Source organism: Amblyomma maculatum, chromosome 1 (assembly GCF_055883805.1).
Source record: "Amblyomma maculatum isolate TAMU_Amacu chromosome 1, ASM5588380v1, whole genome shotgun sequence".
Lineage (NCBI taxonomy): Eukaryota > Metazoa > Arthropoda > Arachnida > Ixodida > Ixodidae > Amblyomma > Amblyomma maculatum.
In genome coordinates, this window is record NC_139344.1 from 323337575 (window position 1) to 323357233 (window position 19659).

The following is a 19659-nucleotide window of genomic DNA, read 5'->3' on the forward strand; positions in this document are numbered from 1 at the left end:
GTAGTGAAGAAGCAAACTCATAATCCTTGCAGCGCGCTGCGAAGAAGCAGACTCGCGACTCGAAGTCCCTGCGCCGCTTCGAATACCAGCTCTAACCCCGCCAGACCACCGGAAGAAAGAGAACGAAAGCAAAAGACTGCAATCACAAAAGACTACAAACGCACAAAATCTGGGCTCACTCATGCCCCCAGGGTATGGTGTCTCCCAGGGGAGGAAAATTCTGTTTACTGCTTGGAGCCATGGGGGAGGGAAGAAGACTGTGTTCGAGGAGGAGGGATGGCGTGAACAAAACTAACTGCCGCGAACGCTTCTCCGCGAGATACGCGTACGTGACGTGTAGGCTACGTCACCCATGTGTCACGTGATTGCGCATCGACGATCTGCAAAAACATTCTTCCGTGTGCAGGCGAATTCTGACATAACACCTGAACTTGCAGAGAGCCGGCTCCGTGAACTGCGCATGCGCGCACAGAACCAAAGTGGAAAGGAGAACGCGTTGATTCTCTCGACGGATGTGACGTCAAACAACTTTTAGTATTTGCTTTTTTCTGGAAATAAGCCTCAAACCCAGATGCCAATTACCCCGTTTCGAACCACCGCACCCGAGCAAAAGCTGGCGCGCTTTTCGGGCAACGAGTGCTCGCGCCTTGCGAGCCCTAGGTCGCTTTTCATGCGTCGGCTTGTTTTAGTTTGCGGGGCATCATCCCGATAGATGCAAATTCGGTGAAAATCTGATTCAGTTTGTGGATTGTTGCCCTAAATTCAACAGCACAGCCTTCGGTCCTGTCCCTGGCCTGTCTGCAGCCTCCGACTACGGTGAGTCGTACGCGAATGATGGTGTTTCGTACATGCCCGCGAGCTCTAGGTAAAGCATTTGTCGGCGTTCTGCTACCGTCTTGCAGCTTTTTTAACGAGTTTTTACACGGCAGTGCAGCTATGCGGTAGTAACAATTACTGACGCGGCGTAATCACGCGACAGTCTCCGGGCGAAGGCATGTGGAGACTACATAATGGCGTCGATCCCGTTTCTTCGCGCTTGAAACAACCGTTGCATACCTGCTGCTGTGCACCGATCAGTCGCCGGTTGCTGTTGTCTTCGGGGTGCACTGGGGTATTGGGACGTACGCGGCGACTTACAGATGATGTGAAACTATTTGTGAGTCGAGAGTCACAGAAGTTTGTAATTTGCTTTTTTTTTTTTAAAGATTCTTCGTTTGTGGTCTAGTTTGTTTGGGCAGTAGCAGGCATTTTGGTGTGGTGCGCCAGCGTGAACGCGCTGGTTTATGATCAGGAGGTTTTATTGCCTTCCTCGCAGCTTCAGCAGATAGAGTGGCTGGGCCCATAGAAACGGTCGTGCTTCCGTCAAAAAACTGTCGTAAGGTATTTATCTATGCGGCCCATACGTGGTGCTGCAGTGCAAGAGGTCAGCTTCTTTACAGTGTCGACGAAGTGCTAAAGAAGGGGAGTTGCTGGCTAGCTGAGAGATAGTATAAATGTAAACTGGCCCAGTGCGAAATGAGCCCCGGAGTGAAACGAGCCTACTGCTCAGCATAAAATTGCTACAAGATACGGGCGTATACCCGCACGAATTTATTGTGCTTATATGCTCACACGTTTCACTGTCGAGTACTCACATCGGTGCATGCAGCAATGAGGGTGACTCTTCGGCTATCATAGGTTCTTGCCCATGAGAGTATCTGCCCTTTTACTACGAAAATAACTGCATTGGTAGAACTCGCTGAGCTTATTTATATAGATTTAACACTTCAGATGCATGTCGCTACCGCAGAGTTCCCTAATATATATCTTTTGCTTGCTCCAACAGCGTCATCACTTTGAGAAAACTGGGAATGATAGCAGAAACAATGCCTCCATAAATAGTGGGCAGTGCTTGGCTTCAAGCTGCTGTCAAGGCCATGGACAGCTTATTTGAAAACAAAGCAATAATTAACCTGAGGTGGTACGTTTTGTTGAGGGGAGTGAGGCACCGTTGCATGTACAGCCTTTGTCAAAAGTGTAGAGCCCGGGGGGGTCCGCTTCTGAGCCGAATAGTGGCACTGATGTAGAATTAGTTGAGGCCTTTCCCACTGAAGGGGGTAGGACAAAAAATCTTCTTGCCATCAACAAAGTTGGAATACCGGAAATTCATTACAAGCCGCAGGAACTGGCCCAGAAGCAGAACCCCTGGGCTCTACACTTTTGACAAAGACTGTACCTCGTAATCCTGTCAAAGAGCTTGGCAGTTGCTGCTATAAGCACTCTTGATTACAATTCCATGCAAGCCGCAGCATGTTCCGCACTTACTGCACACATGATTTACCTTAGTCTCTTTGTTGCTATTTCAGTGTTTTGCAAGTGTGCTAAATATTTGTATTTGTGCTAGCATTGACTGCTAGTCTCGTTACTGCCTTTTTCCTTCTGCGGCAGGCACTCTCACTTGCTTTACTCAAATCAAATTCTACTGTGAGTGAGTTTGCTGAATTTATGCAAACTAAATGTAATTGCTGTATTACTCTCATTTATTTACATTTACAGAGGCAAGGAATACTCGGGGCCGACGTACGAGTTTCCTCCACCAGTTGGATTCCGCCGCTACCTCAGTAGTGCAGTGAGCTGTGACTGGTGTGACCAGATGGACACTCGCTCCTTCTACTGGTTTAGAGCGTGCTCCTAGTTAAGTTTAAAATATCTTGCTTGCAATATATTTAATCTTGTTGTGGAATATTGTCACCCTTGCATTTGCTGATATGTTATTATTTGGAAAGCATTCAGAGTGATTTTGGACGCATGATTTGCAGTGGCGGGAGGTCGAGAAGCACAAATGTGTGACTCCAATTTTTTGCCTCTCTAGTTTTCAGCCTTTAGAATTAAAGCAACAGATTGATATGTGAACAGGCCTGGCATGGATTAAAGAGTTTGTCATATACAACAACACTTGACCCTTGCGGGGGTAACACAGCTGTGGTTATCTGAGCAAAAGTTCTCTGTATGTGATGGTGTCCGAAACATGGCATTGTCTTAAGTAACTTGGCATGGAATCGGCCACTTCTTGCACTCTCTTGACAGCATCTATTGTAATGTGTGCTAGGCGACATGCCTTCGGATCTGTTGTATGTCTGCAGCAGTTGCCTTATCAAGATGGGGTGGTTGTTGCGAGTTGGAAATTCCTATTCTCCCGACTACACCAATAAAATGCAGTGAAACCAAATACCAGGAACCAATGTGCTATGTGGTTCATTGTGAAGGCTTGTCATTCTCGTAACTTTGCCAAATTGCTAGAAACATTATTTTTAAGCCCGGTCTTCTTTTGCTCATAGCACAACTCATTTCGTGCATTTGTCAACTTTTTGTGGTTTATAGTTGGCACATTTTGCAGAGAGTGACAAAATTTGAGCTGGTGTGCCACGAAGGTTAAATATCTGTTTATTGAACTCTTCTCGGGAAGCTACATGCAAATCCTGCCTAATATGGCTGTGAGGGATTGACGTACCGGCGCTTTACTTGTGGCAGCTGGTCTACATTGTACAGGACTGCCACTTTGAGGAGCACCAGCACTGCTATGAAGCAGATTCACAGCATTGTTCCTGGTAGAGGCAAACCACTGTAGATGTCCTCATTCCAGTGCAGCTTCAGCCAGTGAAGTTTCACAATGCCCGTGTTGGACAAACAAGAGGCCTATGAACTTGAGCATTTCACTTAGTCATTTCTTCCAAACATCCGTCAAAACAAGCAACCTGTTGGTTTCCCCAAAATCCCTGTACAATCATATTTATTTTTATTTTTACAAATAGTTTGTATAAGCTGGAGAGCCTTCACTCAAGTATACACTAGGTTCCTATCTACGTGAAAACTACACGCTTGTGTGCCAGTGTCAGCAGATCGTTGCTAACGATTTTGGAAACCCTCCTAAACAGAGATAAAACTGAGGACATGCAGCGATCATGTGTACATACTCAAAAGCAAGTGGGTACGGAAACTATGTGCACCTTTGGCCACTAGTTGGCATTGCAGGTGTTGTAGTACCTGAATCGCTAAAAGCTGAAATCAGAGCTTCTTCTGACAGACTCTTCTGGCTTCTTTGCTGCTAGTGCGATAAAAAAAAATCTGTAGCTGAAGTTGCTGAATCACACAATTTCAGTGTTTTTTGTTGTGCGGCCTGACATGAACATTTCTTCATCTAAGCTGCCACCATTCTTCAGATACAGATCACTTGTGTGTCACCACTTGGTGCGATGTTACTCTATCACTAGGGGTAGAGACAGACAATTGGAGGAGGAGGATACGCTACAACAGGACATGTACTTGCAGACTAACAGGAAAAATAAGGAGGCCTTAGGAAAGCTAAAGAATACGGTAAACGCCGCCATGAGGCTCACTGAAAGAATCGCCAATCTAAAGAGAGGATTGCAGGAAAAGGAGTCATTTGGTACAGGCATTCGTGATCAGTAGAACAGTTTATGCGACGCCTTGTATGAATATGGACGTGACGGAGGAAAACAAGGTGGACGCTATGATTAGGCTGGCGTATAAGGCGGCCCTTGGGTTACCTAACATTGCTTCTACCGAAAGTCTGTGGGATTCATCATCATCAGCCTGACTATACCCATTGCACTCTCCCATATTTCTCCACTTAACCCGGTTCTGTGCTAGTTGCATCCGCTTCACCCCTGCGAACTTCTTAATCCGCCCATCTAACTTTCTGCCGCCCCCTGCTACGCTTTCCTTCCCTTGGAATCCAGTTTGTTACCCTCAGCGACCATCGGTTATCCTCTCTTCGCACTACATGTCCGGCCCATGTCCATTTCTTCTTAATTTCCACTAGAATGTCGGTAACTTGAGTTATTTCTCTGACCCACTGTGCACGCTTCCTCTCTCTTAATGTTCAGCCTGACTATACCCATTGCACTCTCCCATATTTCTCCACTTAACCCGGTTCTGTGCTAGTTGCATCCGCTTCACCCCTGCGAACTTCTTAATCCGCCCATCTAACTTTCTGCCGCCCCCTGCTACGCTTTCCTTCCCTTGGAATCCAGTCTGTTACCCTCAGCGACCATCGGTTATCCTCTCTTCGCACTACATGTCCGGCCCATGTCCATTTCTTCTTAATTTCCACTAGAATGTCGGTAACTTGAGTTATTTCTCTGACCCACTGTGCACGCTTCCTCTCTCTTAATGTTACCTCTACCATTTTTCGTTCCATAGCCCTCTGGGTTGTCCTCAACTTAAGTAGAACTCTCTTGGTTAGCCTCCACGTTTCAGCCCCATAGGTGAGTACAGGTAAGATGCAACTGTTGTATACTTTCCTCTTGAGCGATAACGATAAGCTGCTAGTCATAATCTGCGAGTGCTTGCGAAATGCGCTCCATCCCAATCCTGTTCTTGTTATTTCCTTTTCATGGTCCGGATCTGCGGGTACTGCCTGTCCAAAGTAGACATATTCGCCTACTACTTCCAGTACTTCGCTACCTAATGTAGACTGCTGTTCCTTTCTGAGGCTGTTGAACATTACCTTAGTCTTCTGCATATTGATTTTCAAGCCTACCTTTCTACTTTTCCTGTCTAGGTCATCAATCATTATTTGCAGTTCATCCCCCGAGTTGCTTAGCAAGGCAATGTCATCAGCAAATCGCAGATTACTGAGGTATTCTCCATCTACCCTTATCCCTCACTGCTCCCATTCCAAGTCTCTGAATACTTCCTCTAAGCAAGCTGTGAATAGTACTGGGGAGATTGTGTCTCCTTGCCTAACACCTTTCTTTATCGGAATTTCGTTACTTTCTTTATGCAGAACTATGGTTGCTGTGCAGCCACTATATATATCTTCCAGCACTTCAACGTACGGCTCGTCTACCCCCTGATTTCGCAATGCCTGCATCACCGCCGAGGTTTCAACTGAGTCAAATGCTTTTTCGTAATCAATGAATGCTATGTATAAGGGCTGGTTATATTCCGAGCATTTTTCTATCACCTGATTGATGGTATGGACATGATCGATAGTAGAGTACCGTTTCTGCAGCCCTGCTTGATCCTTTGCTTGATTGCAGTCTAAGGTTGCCCTGATTCTATTAGCGATTACCTTAGTAAACACCTTATACGTAACAGACAGTAAGCTGATTGGTCTAATTTTTAAGGTTCTCAGCATCCCCTTTCTTATGAATGAGGATAATGTTTGCGTTCTTCCATAGTTCCGGTACTATCGATGACACCAGGCACTGCGTATACAGGGTAGCCAGTTTTTCTAGCACGATATCTGCCCAGCACAGCCGCCCCAGGAAATACATACTTGCCACTCACATTGCCACTGCTTTCCTCCGTCCCCATTCCAACATGCGAGAGCTGTCATTGGAATCTTGCGAGCAGCTGCATGGTTGTGCTGTTTACCTTTAAATCTGTCAGTGAAGAACTTAGTGATAGATACTGATTGATAATGATAGTGACAGTGATGATAATGACAGAGATTACTATGATGTCATGACGTTACCAGGCGACTCGAGCACATGTGAAAGTTAACCTGATCCAGTCGTCAGTGCAGCGCCTTTCATTTGGCGTTTGCTCTAACGCCACATGACGCAGCATACAAAAGCAGACGCAGTACAGCAAGCATCAGCAGCATTTCAAATTGGTTTACAGGAAAGAAAAGGCGTATCTCACACTTCTCCGCGAACACCTGAATCGAGCCATAAGGAAAACGAGGAAGGAGGTGCCATAGTGGAGGGCATCAGACCACCGTGCAATAAAGGCTTTCACCTCATTGCTCTTTAGTGGTCCAAAGTGCCCCTAGAGTTTTTACTTTTTACTCGTATGAGCATTCAGTTCAGTGCTGCATAGTGTGATGTTAAAAAAGCACGAGTACCAGGGACCGATGCATTTGTCACCTGCAGTCGCTCATTACGACCTTGGCTGTTCCTTTTGTTATTTTGTGTTTGTCGTGACACATTAATGTGTTACCCCGCCGGGGTGGCGCAGTGGTTAGGGCGCTTCCTAAGGATGCGGGATCGAATCCTGGCCTCGGCGACCGCTTTTCGAATGGAGGCGAAAGGCAAAGCGACCGTGTGCTGTGGAATGTCAGTGTACGTTAAAGAACCCCAGGTGGTCGAAATTTCCGGAGTCCTCCACTACAGCGTCTCTCATAGCCCGAGTCGCTTTGGGACATTAAACCCCACAAACCATTCCATGTGGTTCTGCCAGATATACAGTAACTTGGCACTAGCTAACAGAAAGTCGCTGTAGAGAGTAGTGCTGTGGTACTAGCTGGTATTATATTGCGCAGGGCCACTCTAGCATTTTTTTTTTTCCCGGAAGCTTAAATGGAATTCTTTTTGACTGGGGCAGAAAAGTTTCGCAATTTGAACGCCCGTGCTCTTCTCTAGCGTTGCTCTGTGCCTGCACTTCACTGCAGTGCAGGCTTGAGCCAGCGGCAAACGTATACATAACCAGCGCTGCCAGCTTTGGCGAATTAGTCTGCTCGAGGTTGCGGTTACAAAAAATAAAAATAAGCATCAAGATACCCCGCATGCTCACTTGAGATGCAGACTAAAGGTCGTTCCTGCAGGAAGCATAATCAAATTCAGATGTGGGTTTCAGTTTGAGCACAAGCAGAGTGGTGAGTGCTTTTCCACATTAACAGTGTTGAGCTGCCCTTCTGCCAGGAAGTGCTCTTTGCGAACTGATAAGTACAGTAGAACCCCATTACAGTAAAGTCACCGGGACCGGCCAAAATCTTACTATATCAGTTGTTAGTGATGACACGGTCCTGAAGATACTATCTCAAGTCTGCTTACTAAGCACATCTTGTTGCTTTATGAAAAGAACGCTCTAAAATGCCTTCCATCTCTCTCTTATCATCTCTGTGCCATTTCCTTTTTCATTTTTTTTTCTTTTACAGCTTGTAGAAGTACCTGTTTAGCATGAATGCAACATGGATACGAATACAGCCGAGCTTGATTCCAGCTGAGAACCAAAGCATTGCGTGAGCGCAGCATCATCTTCCGCTGTTTCCATCTTTTAAGAGGCAATAGATGAAAAATGCGCGACAGTCCAGCACTGCAAAACCTCACAAGCCACGCCTCCAATTCTTGCCACTACTCCTTCGTGCTGAACAGTGTTGTGTGAATGTTCGGCCGTTTCTTCGCTTCCCTTTTTCTTGCTGCATTTTTACTCTATTTTTAAGTGACCGGCCGTCTTCTTTTTGTGTTTGGTCAGCTTTACATTTTTCCCGCTACGCGCTGCATGCTTTCCCTCACGGCTCCAAGGCCTTAAAGTTGGCTTCTTCTCAGTGCTGATGAGCCTAGCGGTAAAACCATAAAAAAAAAAGCACTACTTATTTTTTTTTTAAGAAAAAATTTCCTCGCGATTCCATGTAATGCGTGTGCAGCAATGCCATTTCGTGAGAAGTCGACGCCACGGCCAGACGTTGTTTAGTATAACCTAGTTTTACCAAAAGCACTACTATGATGGGACTTCAGTTTCACTTTACTATAGCAGGGTTCTACTGTACAATGATAACCGGTCATAGAGACTCCTCCATATTTCACGAGTGGAATGAAGTCCAGTTTTGTGCCCATTGCAGAAACAAGCTGAACAAGCTGGTCATTCTATGTTTCAGTTTTCTGGAGAAGGTGCTTTGCAGCAATACCTAGCCTTCAGGGGCCGTGCAAAAATCTTAGCAGTGACATCCTACGAGATATTCAGAAGAACTTGTCCAAGAAAAAGTATAGACAATCAATACGATCTGTGCAGGGGAGTAAGAGCTAGGAGTTAGCATTGCTGTTCTCAATGCAGCTGATGGGTTACGACCATGCAAGCGGGTTGTGCCACCTAATCTACAAATCACAGTGCGACACATTGTACCCGTTCTCCACCCTCTGCCTCCTACCTTCTCTTCATCATCCCTCTTGTCTCTACTTTGCCACCTGCCAATCAAGGTCTCAAAGGGACGAACAACACAAGCTGTCTAAAGCCACCACTTGAAGGAAACCAAATTTTGGTTACATGTTGATATGACAGCGTTAAAGGCTACCATTCACCATAAAATTTGGTATCAGGGTTGTGAAAGAAAAATTGTGGGTGATACCGGGAATTGATTGGTGGCAGGGTTGTGCAAAGTCACTTGATCATATGATATGGCAGATTTGGCAGGAGCTGCCAACTCAAGCTTCTCGAATCAGATGGGTAGGTGAAATGAATCGAACCCTCCAGGACTCTTGCATTTCAAGTCAGACATGCTACCCATAGACCACAAAGGCACTTCATACGGCTAGGTTAAGGGAGGCTTTATATTTGTGTCAGGCAGTCTTTCACATAATGTGGTAATTCATGACTCTATGCTAAAGAGTATGTATAAGATAATGGAAGTACCACCATTGCCAAAAATAACCAGGCTGCGTGCTCCGCTTTTCAGCCAAGTAGCAGATAATTCGTACCACTTCTGAAACTGTAAATCTGTGCAAAGTAGTAAAGGCAAGCTGCAGTCCTCACTTCTCAACAAGTTGTGATCCTCTAGGAATTCATGTTGACCTTAGGATACAAGCTAAAATAAGGCCTTGCCTTATTTTTACCTCTCTGCAAGTTCGATCCCTGCCAAGGCACAGGGGTACAGAAAAAAATTAAGGCAGATTGCAGTCATGTACAAGACTGATGACACAATGATGCTGTTTCTGTTTGCCTTAAGTTATCCGTGATTATACTTCGAGACTCATCGTGGCTATCTGTTGTCAGCGAACAAGTGCAACAGATATGCCTTTTCTTTCCTGTAAACCAATTTAAAACACCGCTTATTCCTGTGTGGTACGGCGTTTGAGGAAGCGACAAATGAAAGGCGCAGCACGGATGCCTGGATTGGATGCCTGGCAAGGTTAGCTTCATATATGCGTGAATCGCACGGTGAAGTCATCGGTCATGACCGGACATGATGTCATGTGGTGACCTCAGTTCTGGTTATTAGACATGACTGGATGTGACGTCATGATGATGTCACATCCGGTCATGGTGACATTACTGCGAACACATTAAGCTGCGCACAATAGATGAAACAACCTCCAGCTTAAACAGCATCACTGTTGAAAGTGGGCGTTGTGCAGTCTAGTTGAAGGTTTGGGCGGCTGTATGCGAGCAAGGAACTGAGTGCTGTGATTTAACTTCCCAAAATAAATGCCACCGAGTGGTACTTTTTTCTTAATACACGTCATATATTTACTAGAACCACCTTACTCTGTATTTTACAGCTGTAAATGCTGCAAAAAGCAAATTTTCTAAACTTGAGAATTTTATTCTGGCATGGCTTATATTCTCTAATCTCCAAAACAATTTTCTTGGGTTCCTTTACTTCTGGAAAACTTGGGGTATTGTTGGAACAACTACGATGAGAACAGCAAATTTTACAAATTTGAAATTAAAGTGTATGAGAACATGCAAGATGGCGACCATGGCACAAACTTTTTTTTTTTTCCACCTAAAACAAGCTGGGGTAATGTTTGTCGTAGTAACCCAATACAGTCCTTTTCTAAACTGACGGTGGTCGAGCGTAAAAATTGCGTCAAATGGCATGATATGGGTCTGTGTGCAGGCTTCACACAACTCGTACTCTCAGGCAAGTCCAGTAAAAGAATCTGACTGCTGAGCTGCTACCCGGCACAACAGAACCCAGAATGCAACCTAATCCTACGTTAGCCTGAATACTTAATATTTTTGAGACAAAGCATTCATAGAAGGTTGAAAAAACTCGTACATGCAGAATGCGATCAAAAAATCTGGAACAAGTTTCATGACACGCATGCCATTTTTCACAGCATATCACACAACTTGGAAGAAAGTCGACAACTTCACTTTGAAAGCAAATTTTTGTGAAAATGTACAACACCAATGGGAAGGAAAACAATTGAAGCAGTTGAAACAAAAAAATTTGGTGGCGTATGTGTCAGTGAACCCTCAGTGTCTATTAAAGAAAGTGAAATCAATGATCTTCGACACTAGTAGAACCTGAATAGCGCTGTGTGATAAGGCTGTCCATAAGTGGCAATAAGCAAAGTTAAAATCAAAACAAAACCAAACTTGACAGAACTTTCACCAATATCACTGCTATGCTAAAATAAAATACACAGACACCATATAACCACTGTTCACAATACAAGTTCTACAAACCTGATGCGAATTTTTATATCATAGCTGTAACGATACTAGCACAGCCTGATAATTACAGTACACCTAAACAATCACTCTACCTGCCTCTATGCATATATTGTATGCATATAGGCACTATGCACATATTTTGCTTGACTACAAAGTTCAGCATGGTAGTTAACAACCATGCACATGAAACAGCTCGGGTATTGAAAAGCCTCTTCCAATCATGTTCAAAACCAATATATTCTGATCAAATCAACATGCAAAATGTAAATCTTTCGTAAAAAATTTCATTTTGCACACAAAGACAAAGGTAGCTTTACTGCACATACTGTAGCACGAGTTGAATGCTCCGGGCAAGTTTTCATAGTGCTGCAGGGTTTTTATGTGTTTATTATATGAACGATGCAAAAAAAAAAAAAAAAAAAAAAATCGGTGAACTCCATAAAAGGTGCCACATTAGAACAAAAATTAGCAGTGCTATGCCTAGATAATTCCACTGCAAGAATGCATCTGTGCTGACTCATGTTCTATTGCCATAAACAAAGTACAGTATGTGAGGAATACAAGGGATGGAGGTTTGATTCCCAGTGGAGACAGTTTTTATTTATTTTATTTACCCCACTAATCACACATGTGGTCTGTGCTGTCGTACAGTACAGCAAGTAATGGCATATGGTATCTGTAGTAAGACATAGTTCATGCTGGATACATCGGCTGTCATGCAAAGATGTAATCAATGCAATTAACACTTTTTGTAGTGGCTTGAAATTGTTGACTGCGACCCCAAGCAGTTCGCACGTGAACACTGGCAACCACTGTGATTTCGTAGTATCGATGACAGTCGCCGCAGATGATGAGGGAAATGCCTGGTGCCCTCACAATGCATCAGCCATCTCGCAGATAAGTGCTGCCCTTCAGCGCCACCATTGCAATTCTTGTTTAAATGGCTATGGGTTGTACAAACTGGAAACTCTAGCAGACTAACAATCTTGTGCATTCACAATGCCGTAATAACAACATTGCGTGGGTAGTAATTTAGAAAAAATAAATACATTCACAGTTAAAACTGGTTCACTGGACAATATTTTGTAAGTAATAATTCAACAATACTGCACAAGAATTTTCAAAACTCCTCTGAGCCTCACTAGGGCACCTATGAATGTCGTGCACCCTTGGTGGATGGAACCGTGACAGATTATTGTAGATGAAAATGTAGCCATTAAATACTGTCCTTTTTAAAATGCGTGATAGAGCGTTACACTGCAGTGCACAGGTGTAGAACATAAAAACATGGCTGCAGCTGCGAGCTATCAGGTGGCTGTCGCACATACTCCATGATAGTAAATCAGGTATATATATCTTCCATGGGGCAGGTAGCTAGGCAGGCAAACAGGGTTCGTTCATGGCTCTGGTCCACCAAGAATGTGACAGTGCTGCAAGTCATCTATACTTGGGAAGATTACCTAACATGCAGACAACTACTGTAAAGTCAAACACTGAAATTACAAAAAAATTAAGTTGATAAATGAAATGTACTGCCTTTGGATCTGAGCAAGAATGAGAACAGAGGCAAGCCATTTGGTAAGCCTGTTTCGATGCATTCCCTAAAGCCACATCTCTATGCTTTTCTGACCAGTTTATTTGTTTTACAAGAATACACTAGGAAAGAACCAAGCGATCGCACATTACATCTACGTTGTGCACTACAGTTATTAAAAATCATAGCTAACGAGTACGTGACCCCGTTCGGTAATGCAGTACATTTACTTTGCTGTACAGCGTACCACTCGTCTCGGGACTGACGGACAGCGTGTTAGGCCCTTATCATTTGCCCCCCCCCCCCCCCCCCCCCCCCAGAAAAAAAAAAAAAAAAAAGCGAAGCTTAAGTTCTAGTAAATCAACATTACACACTATTAAGAAGCGGTCAACACACTTGAGACACAGTTCTATATTCAGCTAGTCTGCAAACTATTACCACAGTCATCATACATAAAAGCAACAACAGGCGCATACATGCAGCATGTACTGAAAAGGCGCGTCCGATGCAAGTGCAAAACTGACGTTTGCCTCGGTGATCTTACGACTGCTAGGGAAAGCTACATGCCTCACATTGACACTAAAAATTAATTCAAAGCACTTCTGACACAAACGTAAGCCTTCGATGTCTCTGTAGTCACAATGCCTAAACACTTTCAACGGAGCGCTTTATTTAGTTCTGCGCAGGCAAGCTCAGAACTTCGCTCAGACAACCTCAAGTGCAGCAAGAAAGTAACCTTGCTGCAATGTTCACAGTTAAACGTCCCGAAACAAATCGTTCCCAGCTAATTTCACACAGCGATTCGCGGAAGAATCGCGGTTCTAGCGCAGGCATCATGCTTACCAACATGGCACTCGAGTACGTTAATGTTCCACAAATCAATATATTATGTAACTCATTTCCTTCCAAAGAGCAATCAGCTGGCTTTCTATTCGACTTACCAAAGTGATGCTCACCGTGCGAAGTGCGTCGCCTGTGCTGTATAAACACAGAACACAGCCATTTTATGGTTCGTTAGCATTAACAACAAATAGATAAAGCGCAACACAGGCTCCGTAAAGCACTGGAAGGAGAATAACCAGGGTCAATAATGCGTCAAACATTTTTTTAAAACGTTTCATGTAACGCGCCGCAACTCAAATAATTTAGCGGAAGGGGCGATGATGATGATAATGGCGCACGCACCATCGTATCTGAAATTGTTGCAAATGAAACTATACAGTTTCAGTTAAACAAAGGAGGTGGTGACCCATAAACTACAAGTGCGAATTTTAATTATCTAAAGGTTTCCTTTTACTGAATTAATTTTTGTTGGCATTGGACGTTTTCGCCACCTGCAGCGCTGTCACTCAACCGTTGCAACGGCGCGCCATTTGAACCGGCTGGTTGTACGGTGCTCGCACAAGGCTCTGCAGTTCTCTCGAGTTCTCTCTTCTCAGTTCAGCTCTCTCTGCAAGCCTCCCAGAGGCTGTATGACTCATTTATCTCGCCACAAGTAACTTTTAAACCACAGTTCAGCAATGCGACACTAGAGCCATTCAATGAAGGACTACACTTATTCCTAGTCTGGCATTTATTTCCTTTGCGCATTTTCACTCTGTCCATTCATAACAAAAACTTGGAAGAAAAATCAAGAGGCTAAGTGGGCTTCCCACAGTGCAGTTACATATCTATAGTTTCATAAATTGGCAACACAGTTTTGATTCATCATCACTGCCTGCATTAGGTATGCTGAAGGGAATTAATGGTCTGCAATCATCGCTGCTTCATGCGTTATCTGCAGCCGCTAACCTTGGCTCATTTGCCGACATTATCTCTTCATCCCAGTGTCTGGTATCCCTTACTTGTTTCACTCCCTCGAAACCTAATCGATTAGCTGAAAAGCCCTATTTCCTGGATCACATGTCCCTCTCTAATGCTTCTTTTCAGTTTTCTGCACCTTCATACTCAAAGATGTGCACCATGTGCTGCAATCTCAACTGCAGGTACTCTACTGCAAGATGCCCAGCACTCTGTGTCATATGGTATGGTGTTGCGGCAGCATAGAAGTACCACCCACACAAACCATCAGATGAGGACCTGCTTATGCCCTCACCTTTTTGGACCAAGGACGCCACCTGCCCAGGGCAAATAGGGCCTGCTCATTTCAATAATAGCTGATTACTACTTTCTTGTTATGATTACCTTGAAACTGTACTTTAATCCACATCTGTGTTTGTGAAGGTTTTCCAAATTATTTTACTTTCTATAACCTGCTGCACTGTCCTTTGCTTAGGTATTTTAAACTAATGCTTTAATATCCACTTTTCAGCCTTTCAAATGATCACATGATAGCAAGCTGCCTTTTATTACATTATATATACAGCACCTTCCAAATTTACATTCACCTCTTTTTGCTCTTGGAGAAATGTTTCTCATGGTTCAGATTCAGAGTGACTACCTGGCTTAAAAACATTACTCCCTTCCTACGTCTGAAACCTTCCTAACTATGTGCAGCAGTGACTTTGTGGCTATGCATTCGACTGCTAATCCTAAGGTTTTAAGATTAAATACATGGCTACATTTTGGCAGAGGCAAGATGTAAAGACACCTGTGGGCTACACAATGTCAGTGCATATAAAAAGGACACCAAGCAGTCAAAATTAATTGGCTCTTTCCCATGCTTGCCGTCTTTCATAGACCGCATTAGGTTTTGGCATTCCCGAACCCCGTGTGCTATGTCAATACCTCTACCTGTTGTAAAGTTGCTCTCATCACAAAGGGTTGAAAAATAAACGTTCATCTTGTAGTTTCTTTATGTCCTTGAGCATGTGCTGTTATTGAGGCAGTGGGCAATATTTGGCTGGGGCCTTAGACATGCAGTAGCCCAAACCAGATTCGAAATCGAGGAAACAGTTTAGCTGAAACAAATGTCGATTTCAGTCTCATCGACATCAACTGCAATGCCCGTTCTCTTTTTCTACAGGAATATAATGTAGACATGATGCAATGCTGTTCACCCAAATGTTTTCCGATTGTCATGGCTACTACAGTTCAAAATAATGAGACCAAAGAGCACGACACACAAGGAATGCTTATTTGCAATGAAAGCATTTTATTGCAAGCTATGAAGTAAATACATTTGTCGTGAAGAACAAGCAAAAGATTGCAAGAAACCATCAAAACAAAATTTAAAACCCCATCTAGAAAAGCAAAAATCTAATGCCATGTTTTCATGGAAAGCAGCCATTTTTTAAAAAAGGCTGCTCTTTGAAGCTACTCACAAAATTATTTTAGCATAATGCTGATTTGCTACAATCCTCTTTTTTTCCAACTAGACACAAAGTCTACAAGACCTTGTGTATAAAATGTCACCAACCAGCACGTAGCTGCCATGCCATCAGCAAAACCATGCGCCCAACTGCTCATTACACACCGGCCAAAACTCTGCACTGCCTTTGGGCAAGTGGAAAACAGCTGCAAAGCATCTTAAAACCCATCCACCTTTTGTTTCTATTTTAAGGTGCTATCATTTCTCCTGCTTCAATCATTCCTTTCGTTTTCAGGTGCGATTCCATAAACTGAACTTGTTTATGAACGACCCCAGATTCGAAAATGTGTTCAAACCTGCTGTCTATGAGGCAGCGCCTTCAGAATGCGCGGTGGCCAAAAATACTTTTGCAGCAGACTCGTTAATAACAGAGCTACAACCATCAAAACCGGTATGTTTCTCTCCTTCCCTTCCATCACCAAAGAGTCTCTCCCTCCTCCCTGGTTGACTAGCCTCCACAAGAGACAATACGCGTAGGGCTGGTACATGTAGGCTCCCTAAATACGCGAAATGTGGAGCGCCATCTCTTAGTGCTTTGAGAAACTATGCCCGCCACGTTGGTTCGGTCAACAAAATGAAAACGCTGCCCTGTGCTGGGTAAAAACAGCTACGAGAACGCATCAAATGCAGTCATTATGGCCCCGACTTTTACAGGCATTCTTTTTTTTCTTGCTGGTTGGTTTGTGAGGTTTAACGTCCAAAAGAGACTCAGGTATGAGAGACGCCATAGTGAAGGGCCCCGATAATTCCGACCACCTGGAGTTCTTTCTTTAAGGTGCACTGACATTGCACAAACACGGGTGCCTTGCTTTCTGCCTTCCATCAAAACGCTACCGCCTCAGCTTTTTTTTTTTTCTTGCTTTCTGCTACCCAAGCACCACCAGTGACCTTTGTTTGAAGGTTGAGAAGTGAGCTTTGGCTCATCCAGCTACAATGCCAATAAGGAGGAGGAGGGGGAGAGGCTGAGCTCAATGGGTGGCCGAAGCATAGGTGCGAGGCCTCTGGCCTTTCTTAGGAAACCTTAGGAAAATGGATGTTCTGTGTTTTCTGTATTATGGTTATGCACGGTGTACCATGGCTGGATTCGAGTGGCGACGGTGCGCTCTTTATGACCTATGTATGGAGGGTGCTTCCTGTCTGCTACAGCTGCGAAATCGTGGCACTGTGTGGCATCGACGCGTCTACTCAGTGATGCCGTCATTTGATGTGCAACAAGCTGAAAAAAAAAAAGAAAAAAAAAAAAAAACGGAGGCTGGCCAAGCCTGCACTTTCACACGGTTGTGATTCTTGCCAATGAGATGTCATGAACTTGAGCGTTCAGAGCGACCTGCAGTGATTTTTGCCGTTGTACTGAGAGTTATAGATGATAGGTGTGCCGGCCATGAGCCATCCTTACAGGCTCTGGCTGTGTATCAGCATCTTGTCGAAGAGCCAAAACCAGGGAAAAACTCGCATAAAATATAGCTAAATTATTGGAACAGGAAACCAAGCCCGTGCATGTATGGATGTTCTGTGTTTTCTGTATTATGGTTATGCACGGTGTACCATGGCTGGATTCGAGTGGCGACGGTGCGCTCTTTACGACCTATGCATGGAGGGTGCTTCCTGTCTGCTACAGCTGCGAAATCGTGGCACTGTGTGGCACTGACGCGTCTACTCAGTGATGCCGTCATTTGGTGTGCAACAAGCTGGAAAAAAAAAAAAAAAAAGCGGAGGCTGGCCAAGCCTGCACTTTCACCCGGTTGTGATTGTTGCCAATGAGATGTCATGAACTTGAGCGTTCAGAGCGACCTGCAGTGATTTTTGCCGCTGTACTGAGAGTTATATATGATAGGTGTGCCGGCCGTGAGCCATCCTTACAGGCTCTGGCTGTGTATCAGCATCTTGCCGAAGAGCCAAAACCAGGGAAAAACTCGCATAAAATATAGCTAAATTATTGGAACAGAGTTCTCCATCACTCGGAAATTGATGAAAGGAAACACTGCAAGTTTTTGAAACTTGCAGGCGTGGGCACGTCGTTCAGAGGAAATAAAGTTCAAATGCATGGCAGAAAACATACGTATGGGTCCGGACCGAAGGAAATACCAAAAACACACTGCGGCCGAGAAGCTCAACTATTGTCATGAAGTTAGCTTCGTTACAAACTAGCCGCAGAGTTTAGCAACATAGGTGGCAGGCAAAAACAAGGGTCGGAAGGCTTTCCTACTATCCTATCCTTATATGAGGATGGTGATGAATGTCTCCTGTTATTTCGAGGTGATGCTGCGCACGCCTCAAAACAGGAAAAGCAGTTACAGTGAATGCGCTGTTCAAAGTGCATAAAAAGTGCAATAAGAGCAGGTTACCTTTTTTTTTTAATTTGCACTAACAACTTAAAACAGGTCAACGACCAGCCTGACTTGCAGACACGTGAAGGTGCCCGAAATTTTGGTACATGTGCAGAAGCAGACAGAAATGTGCCCAAAAGCGAAAAGATGCCATCACACTGGCATATCATTTGAAATAATGCATGTAGGCAAAACAGGTACTCCTCCTTGCTCGGCCACTAATTGTAACAGGCCTGGCAGAACAGGCTCGAGAGGCCGAAAATGTTCATGTGATAAATTCTGTGCTTCTGTAGCCATGTCAATGCAGTTTTGACAGTTCCCCTCATATCATGAAGGAAACAAAGTTACAGCAGGAAGAAAAAAATAAACTTTTGTGCAGCATAATGGGACTGACCTTGCAATAGTATGCTGCTACTTGTCTTACTGCAGACTGATAACCCAAATCACTGTTGTATTCAGACGGTAATTAGCACATGTTGCGCACTGTAAGAAATAAGACAAAGTAAGTATTACTACGATCAAAATAATACTGTTGCCTGAGCCTACACTGCACCGCTTTTGCGCACACAAAATTGAGACTACATAATTTCTCTAAGTATTTCGCTCACTCCGTAAACTGAACACTTGAACGCTTGAAGGCGCGAACGCAGGTGCGCACCGGGCGCCGCCACAGAAGCGAGTGGCCAGGGTTGGGTAAATCCTGCACTAACTTCACGGGGAAGAGAGCACTGCTTGCCTAGAAGAGCTGCCATTATATCTGCGGCGAATGCGCAGGCTGTATGAAAGTGCGCGCCGCTGCCACTTGAGTCCAGCCGTTGGTGTATGAATAGCACAGTGCACAGAACACGCTGAAGCATGCATAGACAAGGGCAAGAAACTAAAAGCCTTCTTTCTTGTGTGAGTGTATGCATGAGTGAAAACGAAATGCAAGACAAAAAAGTGCGTGGCATCAGCAGACCAAGTGACACCCCTCGCCCATCAGTCAGAGAGAAACCAATGGATGCAGTATCTGTGGGTACCTCATCGACAAAGTTCGATGGCCAGCGCAAAGGATGAGAAGGTTTGGCTGTTTTAAAAGGACCATTAGCTTTGGTTTGCATTTTGTTGCTTTCCAGTGTGTGCATCGCTGCAGTATTTCGCAGAGACCATGTCCAACGCCTTATCGGGCTTGGTTAAAATGTCAGCCTGGTCAGTAGCCCTTGAATATGTTAGCTCTCTTAAATGAACAATCTGAAATAAGCAAGGACATAAGTTGTGCTGGCCATATTGTGGACTGCTTTCAAGACAATGTGTGTAATGCCAAATAATCTGAGAAGTTGAATAAACCGTTTGGGGTGCCCTGTTTTGTTTTCTAAATATGC

The 19659-nt window shown here is 44.3% G+C and overlaps 1 long non-coding RNA gene across 1 annotated transcript; it reads left to right on the forward strand.

Annotated features, from left to right (window-relative positions):
* Window positions 1-520: 520 nt before the first annotated feature.
* LOC146207303 (uncharacterized) lies at window positions 521-3217 on the forward strand. The gene is made up of 2 exons (XR_014701905.1): window positions 521-816; window positions 2536-3217. It is a non-coding gene; the product is annotated as an uncharacterized LOC146207303 (long non-coding RNA).
* Window positions 3218-19659: the final 16442 nt, after the last annotated feature.